Raw genomic sequence first — 14,623 nt, forward strand, 5'->3', positions numbered from 1 at the left:
ACAGAACAACGAATTGTTTGGACTGGGGAAAGACATGATGGTATTAGGTGGGTTTTATAAAACCCAAAGGGACTGAGAAAAACTTAAAGAAAGAGGACAACTTTGGAATAAACTAACACTGCTGCTCAAAAACATAAAATCCCCATCAAGAGGAACATGAGATTACAGTAAACTCAGCAGATTCAAAGCCCACCGCAGACACTTGGCAGCATCCCTGTGACACAGGCAGCTGCGCCCCATGGGCTACACCTGAGCTTTTACTACTGCCCATCCAAAAGGGATGATAGGTGACCTCTCAGCTTGACCATTAAACACAAGGATACTGACAGTCTGTCTTTGGCTAACTGTACCAAACTGCACGGTGTAGTTACAAAGTCCTCCCTAGCTCTGTGCACAAGTAGAAGAGTATCATGGGTCTCTTTTTATAGAGTTTTCCCTCTGCACCTGCTCCAGCTCCTTGCTGGCAAGTACCAGCCCAGAGTGCAGACCAGTGACAAAAGCAATATTCATGCCAAGATTATTTTTAAAATCTTGGAAAGTTTGAAAATTCGCAGAAGATTCCTTCTTTTTAGTGAAAGTCCTACTCCATATCCCAGATGCTCCAGCAGTGAGTATGCTGAATGAGGCCTCCAGGCTGTGTACAACAGCACTTCCTACAATCTCTTAGTGGCCTCTGCTGGCCAGGACTGAGATCCTGGCATCTGTTTAAGTGTTAGCGGTCCTGAATCCAGCTAAGATTTACATAGACATTTTGTTGGTGACAACAGCAGAGACACCATCTACAGCGCTGCATTAACCTGCGAGCATCCCACCTGATGCTGAGCACATTGCTCAGCTCAGTCACTGACAGCAATACAACAGCAAGGGCCTTGCTAAATAGCCCAGATTTTCCAAGCCTTTCCTGCTTCACTTTTGTGTGCAGGTGCGGGTATCCCTGCTGGTATGGGAGGTTCTCTAAGCTATGTCCTAGAGAAAAGTCTTCCCAATGACTTCTTCTGTCACCCAGAAGTGGTGTGTGGTACCCACTGTGGTAAGTGATAAAAGTGCCTAAGTGGTATGTAAGGGCATAAGTGGTATTATTGAGATTGGCGCTCGAGGGTAGATGTCCTTCATTATGGATAAAAAGAGAAGTGCATAGAAAAGTAAGCAAATGCTTAGCACTGAGGAATATCAGAGTGACTAGAAACACATCATTGGCTGTTGCAAACTAATTTGGCTCCATTACATTTAGTGGAGCCAAGTTAATACAGAGCAGATGATCGTTTGACCTGCAGTTCAACATACATAACACTAATGCTATTGAAGCATATTTCCAAGAGTGGAAACTGGGGTAGAGAAGTTCATCAACTGGGCTGGTAATACAATGAGGAATCCTAGCCCGTCTCTGTTTTCCAAGCCAATGTTTGCAGTGTATTTGTGGCCCTAGTCTTGTTCAGAAAGCAGGAGAGAGAGTGTTATCGAACCAGGGAAGTCAGTGCTACATCTGGGCTTGTGCTAACTGGAGCCATTGTTTACTGCTCTTGTGCTCAGACTTCAAAGGTTTAAAAAAACCCAATACATACAACTTCCAAATGAAAATCATATTTTTTGCTTTAGGAAAAAGGTAGCAGTTGATATAATCTTGTTCTTTTACGAGTTTCGTTTCCAATGGCAAGTACTGTTCATTCTCAGGGTAAATTCAATTGTTGCATATTAAATGCTTACAAACAGGTGTTTAGGAAGTGGCATTTCAGTGCAACCACTTGGAGCTCTGGACATCAAATTCTTATGTTTTCACTATGTACTTGCACTTGAAAAACACATTTATCTGGAAAAATTAGCTAGCTTCTGCCACTAAGTTTCTAAAACTTCAGGCTCACTACCTTCATTTATAACCATCCTTTACGAGGTCAAATTTAATACACAGGAAATTTAAGGAACAGAACGCTTTTTTCTGAGGAAGTATTTGTCAATGAGAGATGAAATTCTCCCCCTGCAGAGAGAAAGCACAAGCGTCTGTAGTTTCTCACAAGTGGGAAGGAAGGAGGGACACCGTCACAGGCTGAGACAATTTCCTTAACCCAAGCAGGGAACGTTATTAGCAGAAGGGCTATACTGATTTTTGTACTCCTTACTTTTTGTACAGTGCTCTCCTACTGTATGTTTTAGTAGACTCTGAAAGGGCTTGAGATTGGGAAAAAATCAGTAAGAAATGAGCTACCTGCTGTCCAGAAAATAAGAATTTGTATTTCTGTGTTATAGTACACTGTGTTACAGAGGAACCACAGGAGAAAGGACTTTATATCCCTTGGTCTTGGTGTCCTCAGTTTTGAGTCTTGGAACTAGCTTTGTTCACTATAGCCCCTTTTTTTGGCACAACTACTAAGATACCAGTTTTTCACCTGGCTGGAGAGCAGCTGTCATTTCTGATGAATTGCTTCTGTCACCGTATACAAAGGAAAGATCTAGTGGAGGTAAAATTTCTCATATTATCGAAGTAGTCAGCATTTTTTCCCTTAAACAGAGGGTATTTTCAGTGCAATACATTCCATTAGTTGCCTATGGAAAAGCCTGTTGATACAGAAAAGAGAAAGGTTGATTATTTTATCTATCTATCTATCTATCTATCTATCTATCTATCTATCTATCTATCTATCTATCTATAAATAAAAGTATCATCTCTTCCACTCATGAGAATTCCTGTAAAACTGAGGGTTTATATCTTATAAAGAAAAACAAATTAAAACCTTTTCTCCTCCATTATGTCTGTCATGGTTCTAATTAAAAGGTTGAAGGGAGATTTTGCTTTTAGCCTTTTCCTTATTGAGATCAGTTAGAACTTCTGTTTCCCTGCAAGAAAACCAATCATTAGAATGTAAGCTTAAGGTTGCCATTAGCATTGAATTTATGTGTAAACGACTGAGATGATACATGCTACTTTGCAGCCAATCAGTAGTCAAAAATATATCTCCTGGGAAAGACTAGGTGCAAAAGCATAATGTTTTAAAATTTAAAAAAAAAGAAAAAAAGAGAGAGAGAAGAATCAGAAAAAACTCCAAGGCAGGAATGTTCTTATCATTCTCTCCCACATAAAAGAGAAATTGTGAATCTTTGGGGAAAATATGAGAGAAGGTTCTTTATGCCATGGGTAACAGAACTGTAGAGCTTCTCACCAAAGGAAACTGGAATGGAAAAAAATCGTGTGGATTCCAGAGGAGACTGGACAGGTGCTGAGAGAAGGGGTTTGTTGAGTTTTAGCACATCAGGCTCAGGAAATCCCTGAGATGAGAACAGTTGGAGACTGGGAGAGTTTTGGGGGAGTATTTTAAGTAATTGTCATTACTCTTCCCTAAACGGTTGCTTATGGATACCGGGATAAGTCTTCGTCTGAACCCCTATGGCCATTCTTATGTTCCCATGTCACAGAGCAATAGGGTGGGGTGCGAAGTCCCCTTATCCCTCTACAGGATGTGATCACAGCTTGGTGCTTTCCATTACACGTTGCTGGGAGGCTGGAAGATGGGAGTAAGGCAAGGGGTAAGTCCACCCCACTGAACCATTCAGCCCAGTGTAGTGGCTGTGCTGTGAGGGCAGCTACCCTCACGGCTGTACACCCCTCTTCCTCACCCTCCCATTTACGGTGGCTGGGGGGGCCAGATGCCAAACCAGGTCTACTTGAAGATGTCCACCAGCAGAACTGCTCCACTGTCTTTTTCATGACATCCACTGTGGCAGCAAGAGAAATTATAGACAGAAATCGAGTCCTGTATAATTCTTTTTTGGGTAGGCTCTTTTGCAAAAGGCTAAAATGTTCCATTTGTTTAAAACAGAGTGTCATCTGGGATGCTTCTTCACCGAGGGCAGGGTGAGAGTGTCCCAATGTAGCCTGTAGGCTAATAGTGGTAACAAAAGCCTGTCCTGCCCCATTTACCAATAAAATGTAGTGAGATGGGATGTACCATTCACAACAGAGTGAGCATGAAAAAGACAAAGATTCTGTTTACTGAGGAAATGTTCCTCTCCTGAACACCACGGCCAATAAAGTCATGATTGATTTCAAACTGGAAACACAATAGTAGCCCTGTTCTTTCTCTTTGTCCAAGCTCTTTTGGATCTGTTTTCTTCCTGGAAATTAGCTGATAGCTAAAAAAATCTCTTTTCTTTCCAGTTCCTGCATTTATTTCTAATATGTTTGTTACCACAAAATCTTTTGATCAGAGGAGCAGAGCAAAGGCCAACTAGACTCAATTATCTCCTTGAAAATTGTTCAGCTTTTCCAGTCGTACTGTGTGATTTTGGTTGTTTTTCAGTAATGCTTTTTCTTATAGAAAATTTTTGGCAGATCAAAATGCAGAAAATACATCCACTGGGGGGCAGGCCTGAATCTGGCAGAACATGCTGAAAAGGCCTAGAAGGAAAGATAAAATGTTACATTCTGCTGAATGGAACCTCTCATGAGTCAATCAGGACTCAACAGTTAAGAACTGAGACAGTCTTTTTTCTGAATCAATAGTTTAATGACTTTAGATGTATAATCTATAAAATGAAGGCTCTAATAAGAAGGGTCTGGTAAGGGTTCATGTGTAATTAGAAGGGTCCTAGATGAAGCCTCTGACCTTGACTATAATTAAAATAAACCTATCATGACAATTATTAGTTGAAGTCAGCCAATCCCAACTGGACTTTCAGTTGATCAGGCAACTACCAACTACATTCAGTGGAACTGAATTCCAAGGCTGAACTTGGCCCACAGGTTTCATGTGTTCTCACAGCAGCACTACGTTCCAGCACGGGCATGTAGGACTTGTGGTCAGAGTTCGCTGGGGCAAAAGGTGCCTCACAGGAGGTCCTTCCGGTGCCTGCAGTCCAGAGGCACATCTGATGTGCACAAGCAGAAGCAGTGTCTGGCTCCACCTCAGACTCACAGCAACACCAGAGCCTGGGCGTGCTCAGGAAAGAACTGTTCTGGGTGGGCAGCTGATGCCCCACTCCCTGGACTTGCAATCTGTGCACTCTCTACTGCCAGGTCCCCTATTACTGTGGAGATGGCGCTGCCTCAGAGTTAATCACCTGTGACTGGATCAAATACTTCATCCTGTCCTTGTTTCTAGCAAGGATTGAGTTTGGCTCAGCAGTTTGAGGTACTAAACCTTGAACAATCCAGATATCATGTTTTGCTTTGAGTGCCGTCAATATCAGTACAAAAGGAAAAAGCTTATTTCATGTGACCGCTGAAGATCCCGTATTTAATGCTGCCAGACTTTGTCAACAGTTTTCTTTCAGACAAACTGAAAACTCCATTTTCTCTTTGCAGTTTTCATGGGAGCATATTAAATGAACTTCCTCCTTTCATCAATGACTCACTCCTGGAAAGGCTATTTCACAAATAGTATCTCCATTCCAAAGGAAACAAGATGTTCCCTCTTACATTACTCAAGTAGCTGCAGACAAACTAAAGTACATTAAGTCAAAAGATTTCAAAACGCATTAGATACATATCTCAGAGACAGTTAGCTTTTTGTCAAATAGTTTTCTGATATGAATTGCTGCCTTTTAATGAAATCACTCAAGCCAAATCCTAAATTCTAGAAATTCTGTGTGCCTGGCTGGAGACACCTTACAATCACATGGAGTCGCTAAGTTCAAACCCTCTTGTGGTGTCTAATGTTGGTCACACAAAATATCTACAGCCTTTTTTGAAAATCTTGCCCATACAGAATGCAGCTAACAGGATTAGACAGAAACTAATACAGTTCCATAGGAATTCTTTCAGCATTTGAAGGCTGCTCTAAATCAGAATCAGGATCTAAATCAGAATATCTCCAATCCGAGATTGCTAACAGACATTGAGATATCTGTTCAAGTCTACAGCTGCAGATTTTACATAAATTAGTATCTGTTTTCTGCAGTGTGAACTTATCTGGAGATGTGAATAAGATGATGATATGGGTACTTCTGTTAATAATGATTACTGATGTGTTTAGAGTTGGACTGCTGCTGATAATCTCATCAAAGAAAAGATGCTAAGAATTCCTCCAACAGTTAAGTCCCCAAATAAACAGTTGGAAACAGGTTACCTTGACCATACGGGTCTGAAAAACCGTCAGGCCTTCTTGCTGAAGAAAATCAGAAGCATAGTCATATCTTTAAGCAATGAGAAAAGAGAGAAAGACTTTTACAAGAAAGAAAATATCTCCCTGGCACTGTCTAGTATAATGTAAGAAAATGCAAAACTGTCATGTTACATATCAGTCACAGGAAGAAAGTATTTGTAAATGACTCTTCTGGGGAATATTTGTAAAAGGCAGCACTCCTTAAAGCATTCAGTGGTTCAAGTGTTTTACAAGTGACCAGGAATCTTTCCAGCTGAAGGACAGTCCATTACAGCCAAGTAACTTCCTGAGATCTGGCTACCATGGGTGAAGACAAGAATCATTAACTCCAATATTACATTGAGTGGTAAAATTAAAACATTATTGGGGTCTTCTCCATGAAACTCCAGGTTTGTCCTACTGTTGTCAGTGTAAGAATTTGCCTCAGGTATATTACCTGTAAATAGGCCTTCCAAGAGTGCTCCTGCTTCCAAGAAGGTATTATTCCATTGCTATCAGCGGAAAGCTTTGTGTTGGGTAGTTACGGACACTGTTTCTGTTACACATAGCAAGTGCAGCAAATACTCAAAGGGAACAAGATAAGAGATAGGCAAATGCAGAAATTATGAAACCAAACAAGAATCTGGACATACGCAAGGCTTTCCAGTGCTGAGCTGTATATAAATGACTTCTAACTGATCTGAGTTCTGTCTGCGGGTTAAACAAATTATTGCTGATGTAAATAGTTATTTTTGAGTCTGTGTCACTGTGTCTGGATTTCTTTACTTTCAGGGGTCTGAAATCAGATTGCAAGCATCACTTCCTCACATTTGCATAGTTTAACAGAGACAGACTAGTATATTCACTTGTCTTAAAGATAAGAGAGACTATCATGACCTCTTGCATGGTCAATGTGTTCAGTCTCATCCAGTAACATTTGCTTAAAGCCAAAAAATCCAGTGATTAAACACAGGCACCTCTTTCCATCACAGATGGCTCCCTTTGGTTTTCTTTATCAACATTTTATCAGACTTGCATTGTTCTGATTTGATGAAGAAACTCATTGGGAAAACATTTTTCAACTGACCCACCCTCATGGACTTTATCTATTCTCAGTTCATCCTTTTGGGAAGCACTTTCTTCCACTATCTATCCCCCTTACCTTTTCATCTAATACAGAAAATCCACCTTAGCAGTGACATTCAATTGTACATCAATCTCCAAGTCCTGGAACAGACACTCACTTAAATAATAACCATAATCACAGTAATAATTCATCACTTCTTTCCCAAAAGTACATGAACAGCTTTACTTCTCCTGTGTGAGATGTCATCAGTACACAGAGTGGGAAATTTTGACATCTTTCAGGGTACTTACAGAGTTATGTCGCCATGTTTCATTAAAAAGGAGATTTGCGCTGTGATCTAGTATGTTTGCAGGGTTGGAAGAGCAGATAGGATAGTTGTGCTTTTCCACTGCCTCCTCCCTGATATTTTTCCACAGCGTTTTTGTTATTTTTAGAGTGATTAGTATAAATTAGTAATGGTACTCTGTCCCTCTGGGAGTCTAACACACTCCAGAGCAATAAGCGCAAACAACCTGTGGGGTCTGAGAGACTGAAAGGAGGACTGTCCACAATCAGCAAGTTGCTGCAATGTCTGAGGTTAAAGATTCCTTTGTTTGCATTCTGGCACAGCGCTTTGGCTCAAATCTATGAAGATACTTGGATGCTTCACTGCCAGGGCCATCAAATGAAGTTAGGTACTTGAATTCCTTGCCATCTGCTCCCTCGGTGATTCGCAGCAGCACCTGATGCCATTATAAACACACAGGATTTAACTGCGAACGTTTAACAGCATTTAACAGCAGAACAAAGTAAAGGCTTTCCAAGGAAAGCAGGCTACTGTCAGGCCCCTCATGTGTAATCCCAGCCTAGCAGGATGAAGTGATCTCTCAGGCACCAAGTTCCAGTCTATCACCTTAAATATAGGATTATGTCAATGGCAAATGTTTAATGTAGCAAGAAACATCATAGCTTAAAAGGGCTAATAGTAATGCCATTGATGTCAGTGACAAGACAAAATCCGTGTTGTTTTCAGCCAAGGCAGATCAAAGCCAAAACTCAAAACTTCTAAATAAAATTCAGTATGTCACTTTTGCAAAACTAACTTTCGTTTTATCTGCCTATTGGTATAAATGGAGTCTTCTAAATAATGCATCAGGATAATCAACCCAACAATGGCCAGACATAGCCACAATAATCACGCCCAATCCAGATGTGACCAAGAATTTCTTCTGACCAACACAGTGTTTGAGTGTCCAAAGGAAATGGCAGAAAAGTAGTTTTAATGTTAACACAGACTCCGCTGTTTACAGTTTAATTCTTACAGAGGTATTCTGCTACTCCCTTACTGTGCCTTCTTTGGACCAGAAAGCATCAAGGATGACAGCCAGTAATTTCAAATAACACTGACAGGCAGAAACAATCAAATATACCTAAGCATGGTGATTTTTCAGAGGCTTGATTATTCCCATAAAAACAGGATCAGACCCTAAATCAGTCTTCAGGTGAAGATGGTTCACCTTTACCGATACCAGGAGAGAAATACCAGTTTTAGGACACCAGCAGTAAGTCTGGAGTCTCACAGTATCTGGTGCTGTTATAAATGATCATTTTGCGGATGATTAAGCAACACAGTTTTTAATTGTATATATTTGAAATTAAGGTTCCAGCTTTCATAATTTCATAAAAAAATTGAGAATGTACTTTGAGCATAACTCGCAGCTCAGAAACCAGAAGCAAAAGAGAAAGAAATGCAGGTTGATTAAAAATAATTCAGACAATCTGGAAATCTGTCTTGAGCTTTAAATGTCTGCATTTGGCACTACTGGCTGAAGATCAGGCCAGCAGTTCTGCCTTTTGACACTCATTTGTAACACTGAAATCATATGGACCTCTTCTTCCCTCACCTCCTAAATATGAAGTACAAACACCACCACATTAAAAATTCTATGTGTTCTCAAGAGAGGGCTGGACCAGTTTACATCAGCTGAAGCTTCACGTTGATACCCAGGGCTGCTCTTTCAAATCTCCACTCCTTTTTTTTTTCCTGCTGGTTAATTGAATAATCAGGATTGCTCATTATGTATACTTGTTATTTTTTTTCACTGTTACCTTTCAATTCTTAAGATGTAGAGTTGCCCTTTAAAATGCAGGAGTCTTCAAGCATGTCTCTGCTAAGGTGGGAGGTATGACTGCAGCACAAAAAAGCTGTCCATGCTAGTTTTAATCACGGTTGATTTAAATGTGGGTGTTGTGAGCCTCCTTGGGTGCTGCACGCTGCTGTTGGTGACCAGTCCGTACTGAAGCCTGCCTTTTCTGCTACCAGCGTTTGAACTGTTCAGTTTAGCTTTAGTCACCACTCTCAGCAAAAGTGCACGTGAATGCTTATATCAGTAGCATGAATAGAAGCTCACAGCTTCCATATCACCTGCTTTTAGCAAGGCAAGAATGTGACTATAATAAATTGACTGATAGCAAAATGATGGGTGATGCACTGGGAATGGCACTGAAACTGCCCCAGTTTTCCAGTATTTCTAGCGGTGCAGATTAAAAGGGAAGGCTGTGGGACAGGAAACCCTCACAGCGATAGGACCCCAGAACTGTGTTTCTGGTAGGCAGGTTTGAAAGCCAGCTCATCAGTAGGATCTCCATCCCTTTCCAGGAGGAAGGATCCATTGAGGAAGAGTCCATGCAAGCAGCTGGAGAGGTGACTGCAGAAGGGATAAATGTGTGGCCAAGGTGGGTATTACTATCATAGCAGACATAGCTGCTTTGTTCCTTTTCAGTTTTTCTACAGTGTTACCCAACAGCTACTACAAATTAAGCTGTGTTCCAGCAGTGGTTGGAAATACTCCTCACATTGACATGAAGGGATTATTAGCAGGAAGACCTTAACTTCAAAAATTTGAGAGTCCCTGGTCTGTCAGCTACAAGGGGAATCAGAAGCTTTTCGGCTACTAGCTCTGGTGGTGGACATTGCTCATCAGCAACACTTTTCACATCCTGAGCCGTATGTGGCCTTCGTGTACCGATATATAAAATGACTGACTGTGATTGCTGACAGTACCTACACAGGGACATCTGTGCCTACTGTGTTAGCAGAAGTAGCAAGTTTGTCGAAAAACGATGCTGCCTGTAGGGAAAGGTGCTTCAGAGGCAGGGAAGCAGAGAGAGAATTGTTTGAAAGCAATTCTCTCTTGATACTTGATGTCCATTTTCAGGGTAACATACAGAGAACTAATCATGCAAATCCAAACTCAAGGGAAATAAGCCTTGGTTTCTTCATCTGGTGCTCTGAAACTCAGCCAATACATGCAACCAATATCCCTGAGGTGACAAAGGGCATTGTTGATTTGTAGGCAATGCATATTGGATTACTGGGGACTCCACACTGTGAAATGATTATAAACCAGTAATTAGCTGGTGATGGAAGTGTAATTTGGTTCAGAATTCTGAAGCCAGACAAAATCAACTGATTAAAAATAATCAGTTAACTCAGTCCCTTGTGCAATTAAAAACTCACAGAACCAGACTGAAGTAGTTAGAAAGGCCTTCTAACAGCAGGAAAAACTGTAACCCTTTAAAAATGTGCTCAACTAACAGTAGGATTGGGTCCTGGAAATTTTATTTCTTTAAAGACAGAAGGACTTGCTACTGCTCTTCACCTTGGAGAGCCCTCACTTAAATGCAGCTTACCCTTTGGACGGTAAAACATGAATGTGCTGTAACTAAACAGTGCCTGGCACAAGTGAGCAGCTCATCAGAAGATGTTATTTTGATGTACCAGTGCTCTGGAAAAATACTTCCTGCAGGTGTTCTGAAATCACCTGGAGTTTTTCAGAAGCAGCTTGATTTAATTTTCAAGTCCCTGCTGTGGGACAGACATAATCTGGGAAGTCCCTCACAACCAATTAGCTTCTGCAGGTGTTAAGTGGCACAAGGTTGCCCTATCAGATGTGTCTGGCTTTTTTTGGCCAAATTGTGTGATTTCTGGATCTTTTTTGTGATTGAAGATATCGCCATGACATTACACTGGTTTTGGTTTTGATGAATTCAGTTTTCTTAGAGGACACAGAACAACACAGACAATGAAAGGATGGCGCAGTATAGCAGGATTTTTGGGAGACTCCTGACGAATTCCAGCTTTATAGAAACGACACGTGTTACTTGAGATGTCCATAGAAATGAAGAATCACAAGATAGTTTTGACCAAGTCCTTCAGCCTCTGGGAGCGGTATGAATGGGACTCCATTCCTGGAAAAGACAAGAGGCCTCTTCTGACCACACACTGAGACCCTGCTACTGACAGTACCCTGTACCACAAGGCCCAGAGAAGAACTGGATGTGACTGTAGCACTGCATTTCTGATGGTTCTCCAGCGCCCTACGCCAAAGCAGTTACCACTGACCATCCTTTGGCAGCCAGCATCGCTGGAGGAGGTTGGAGAGGCTGCTCAGGCTAGAAGAGCTGATTCCTGTGCCACCAGGTCAAACAGCTGTAGACACTACTGACTCCTTTAAAGTTCCTCTCTGAATGCTTTTTAAATTTCAGCAAAGAAAACCCCAAAGATTTTGAGAAGGCTATCTTATCACTGTATACTGCTAGCTGCAATCGCTCGAAGAAGTTTTATTTCAAGCAACCAGTGTTGGTACTCAGTGTGCAGGCTGACAGCAGGAGAAGCAGAAAACAGAGGAGAAAAAAAAATTAAGCCAATTCTGCCTTAAAATAACTTCTATGCAAAATTTAGATACATCCGTGACACCTCTGGTTTTCAGAGGTCATAGAAGCCCTCAGACATCACCTGTTTGGTGTCTCTACAGGAACCATCTAACATATGTGCTTACTGATTGCAGAGCAGCACTTGACAATTACACTTACAAAGAAATTTACCCACAACAGTACACAGAGAAGTCCTTATTATTTACCTTTATCCAGCTTTCTAAGGAAATAACACTGTTTATGTATGTCTCACCTGACAAATTCTAAACCTGCTGGCTATTTCCAACCAAACTGAAAGAGCAGGAGAGGTCTCAGCAGAAGTTAATATCCTCCATGGTTAAACAGCTGGAGAGAAGTCTTCACAGTGTTTCCATAAGGCAAAGGATGCAATGTGAGCATAGCTCTTATTAGACACAAGAAAACCTGTGCAGGAGAGAGACCAAATAAATGCCCAGATCACAAGAAAAAAATTCAGTTAGAGCTTTGAATAACTGAACCTTGTGTTACAAATCCAGAGGTAACAAGGTTTCTTTAGTTTGGGGTTCACGAGACTATTCTTATGAGATGAAAATATAATTTCACCCACTTCTTTACATCAGACACACACTGCTGTTTTTCTCCCAGCCTTCTTACAAAATATAATTAATTTACATTTTAAAGACCTTGATGGGTTTTCTCTCATCATGGAACAGTAAGTGAGATTAATAACCCAGTTACTGAGCATTTAAGCTCATGGATCATTTCCATATAAAAACATGAAAATTTTCTTCATTTTTAAAATGCACATCTCATTTGATTAAGTGTTAATGCTCATTTCTTATGTAATAACAGGGAGAAAAGCTAAAGCATGAGTCAGTGTTTATTAACCTTGCTAATAAGACAGGCTTTTTCAGTCAAGATGGATATATCTTAATTGGTAAAACTGTTGCATCGTCATTTAGCCAATTAATCCTTTCCAAACAAGGGAAGCAGCAGCAATTTTATTTGCAGTGAATGGAAATAAACTTGTCACATTCTGCATATCAATTTACACATTCTTGTAAGAATGCAGCCCTTTGATTCCCAAAATAAGGCAATCCACAAATTATCATTAGAAAGTATGGAAATATGGCTACATACAACATATTAATTGATCTTAGTTTGCAACTTGTATGTAAACTCAATCTGCACATTCATGGGATTAATCTACAATTGAATGCTGCGTTTCCTTTAAAAGACTGATTTGCATCTTTAGTGAATCTTAAGAAAGCAGATTAAAAGGTGCCTTAATAAACTGTTTCCCACATTTTGTAAAAACATAACCTTAAGGCTGAAGTTTGCACTAATGCTGTTTTAAATAGCACTGATGTTGAATGTTGACATTTCACACAATTGTTATTGAATCCTGCTGGCTGATCCTTAAAAAAGGCCCTATAAAGCATGGAGTGTTTATTAACAGGTATTAGCAGTCTCTTAGAGACAACTATATATATGTCTTTTATACATAAAAATGCACTCCAAAATTTATGCTCTGGTTCAGTACATTATAAATGATAATCCAGATAAAAACAACTGTCAGAAATATTCCAGTGCACTGGGTAATGTTACACCAAAAGCACAATTTCCATTACATCATTCCTTTTTCTTCTGATTTATTTTCTGTAACACCTTAGTCCTTTTCATGAAATACTGAACAGACATAGAACAGTGAATAATCCCTAACTGCAGGTTATAATTCTTTTAGTTTATATCCCATTTCTGAAAGTGTTCTCAACCAGGAGAATACTTAAGTGGCCTCATATTAAAACCTAAGACTTCTAATTATTTAGGCAAATTTCATGTTCTTAGACACAGCTGTATTTCCTGATATCATCTTGAGAAGAGTCAGCCTCATCTTACGAGGTATCCCGCAGGGATATAATGCACAGAGGTCTGTGTATTACTAGCTATCCCTTTGGATTTTAGCAACAATTTAGGGCAAGGTAATAGCTCTTTCTTACCTTCTCCGCACACTGAAACCTGGTCCACAAAAGCCTTAAAACACAGAAAGGAGGATCACTTAAATAGAAAGGAGGTTCATTTCTTTGAAAGCTGGTGTCTGTCACTGGAGAATGGAGAAGCATGACTAATTTCCACTGGGATGACCAGGAAACTCTGTAGAGGAGAAGGGAGGAAAGAGGATACTGCTGCAAGAAAAAGAGACCAACTTTGGTTAATCACCATTGTTTCTGAACACTTATTACATCTTCATTAGACATTGAAAATTTAGCTAATGGATAACAGTTCCTAAGATTTATGTATGTTTGATTTAACCTAAACTGTGAATTATGAACTGTGAATGCTTTCACTGTGAACTGAGACAACGTTTTTGTCATGGTCGCATGAAGAAACCTGCTCAAGTATTAGTGCGCCTCTTAAAAGATCAACTGCTTTCCTCAGGACTTGCAGAAGAAAAAAGCAATGTGTACATATTTAAGCAGTTGTTTGCAGTCAGAGAAACTCTGCAGATATCCAGACCTGCATTCTGAACAATCCCTTGCCAATTAGACAGTTAGCAGAAACTTAACGGCTTTTTATTTCTTTGAAGTGAGCAGAGATAGTATGTAGCTAGTATAATACAGGCTATTCTGCGGCTTTAGTTTCACACTACTGTCCCATTTTCTCTCTCCCTGGGCTTTTTACAGTTTGTCTGCACTGATCTCCTCTCTCTGAAATAAACTTCTTTTCTTACGGTTTTAAGTATGTCTGGAAAGAAGTATGTCTCCTAGGAACATTGTATGTATTGCTGCAT

The sequence above is a fragment of the Larus michahellis genome, chromosome 7, assembly GCF_964199755.1.
Source record: "Larus michahellis chromosome 7, bLarMic1.1, whole genome shotgun sequence".
NCBI lineage: Eukaryota > Metazoa > Chordata > Aves > Charadriiformes > Laridae > Larus > Larus michahellis.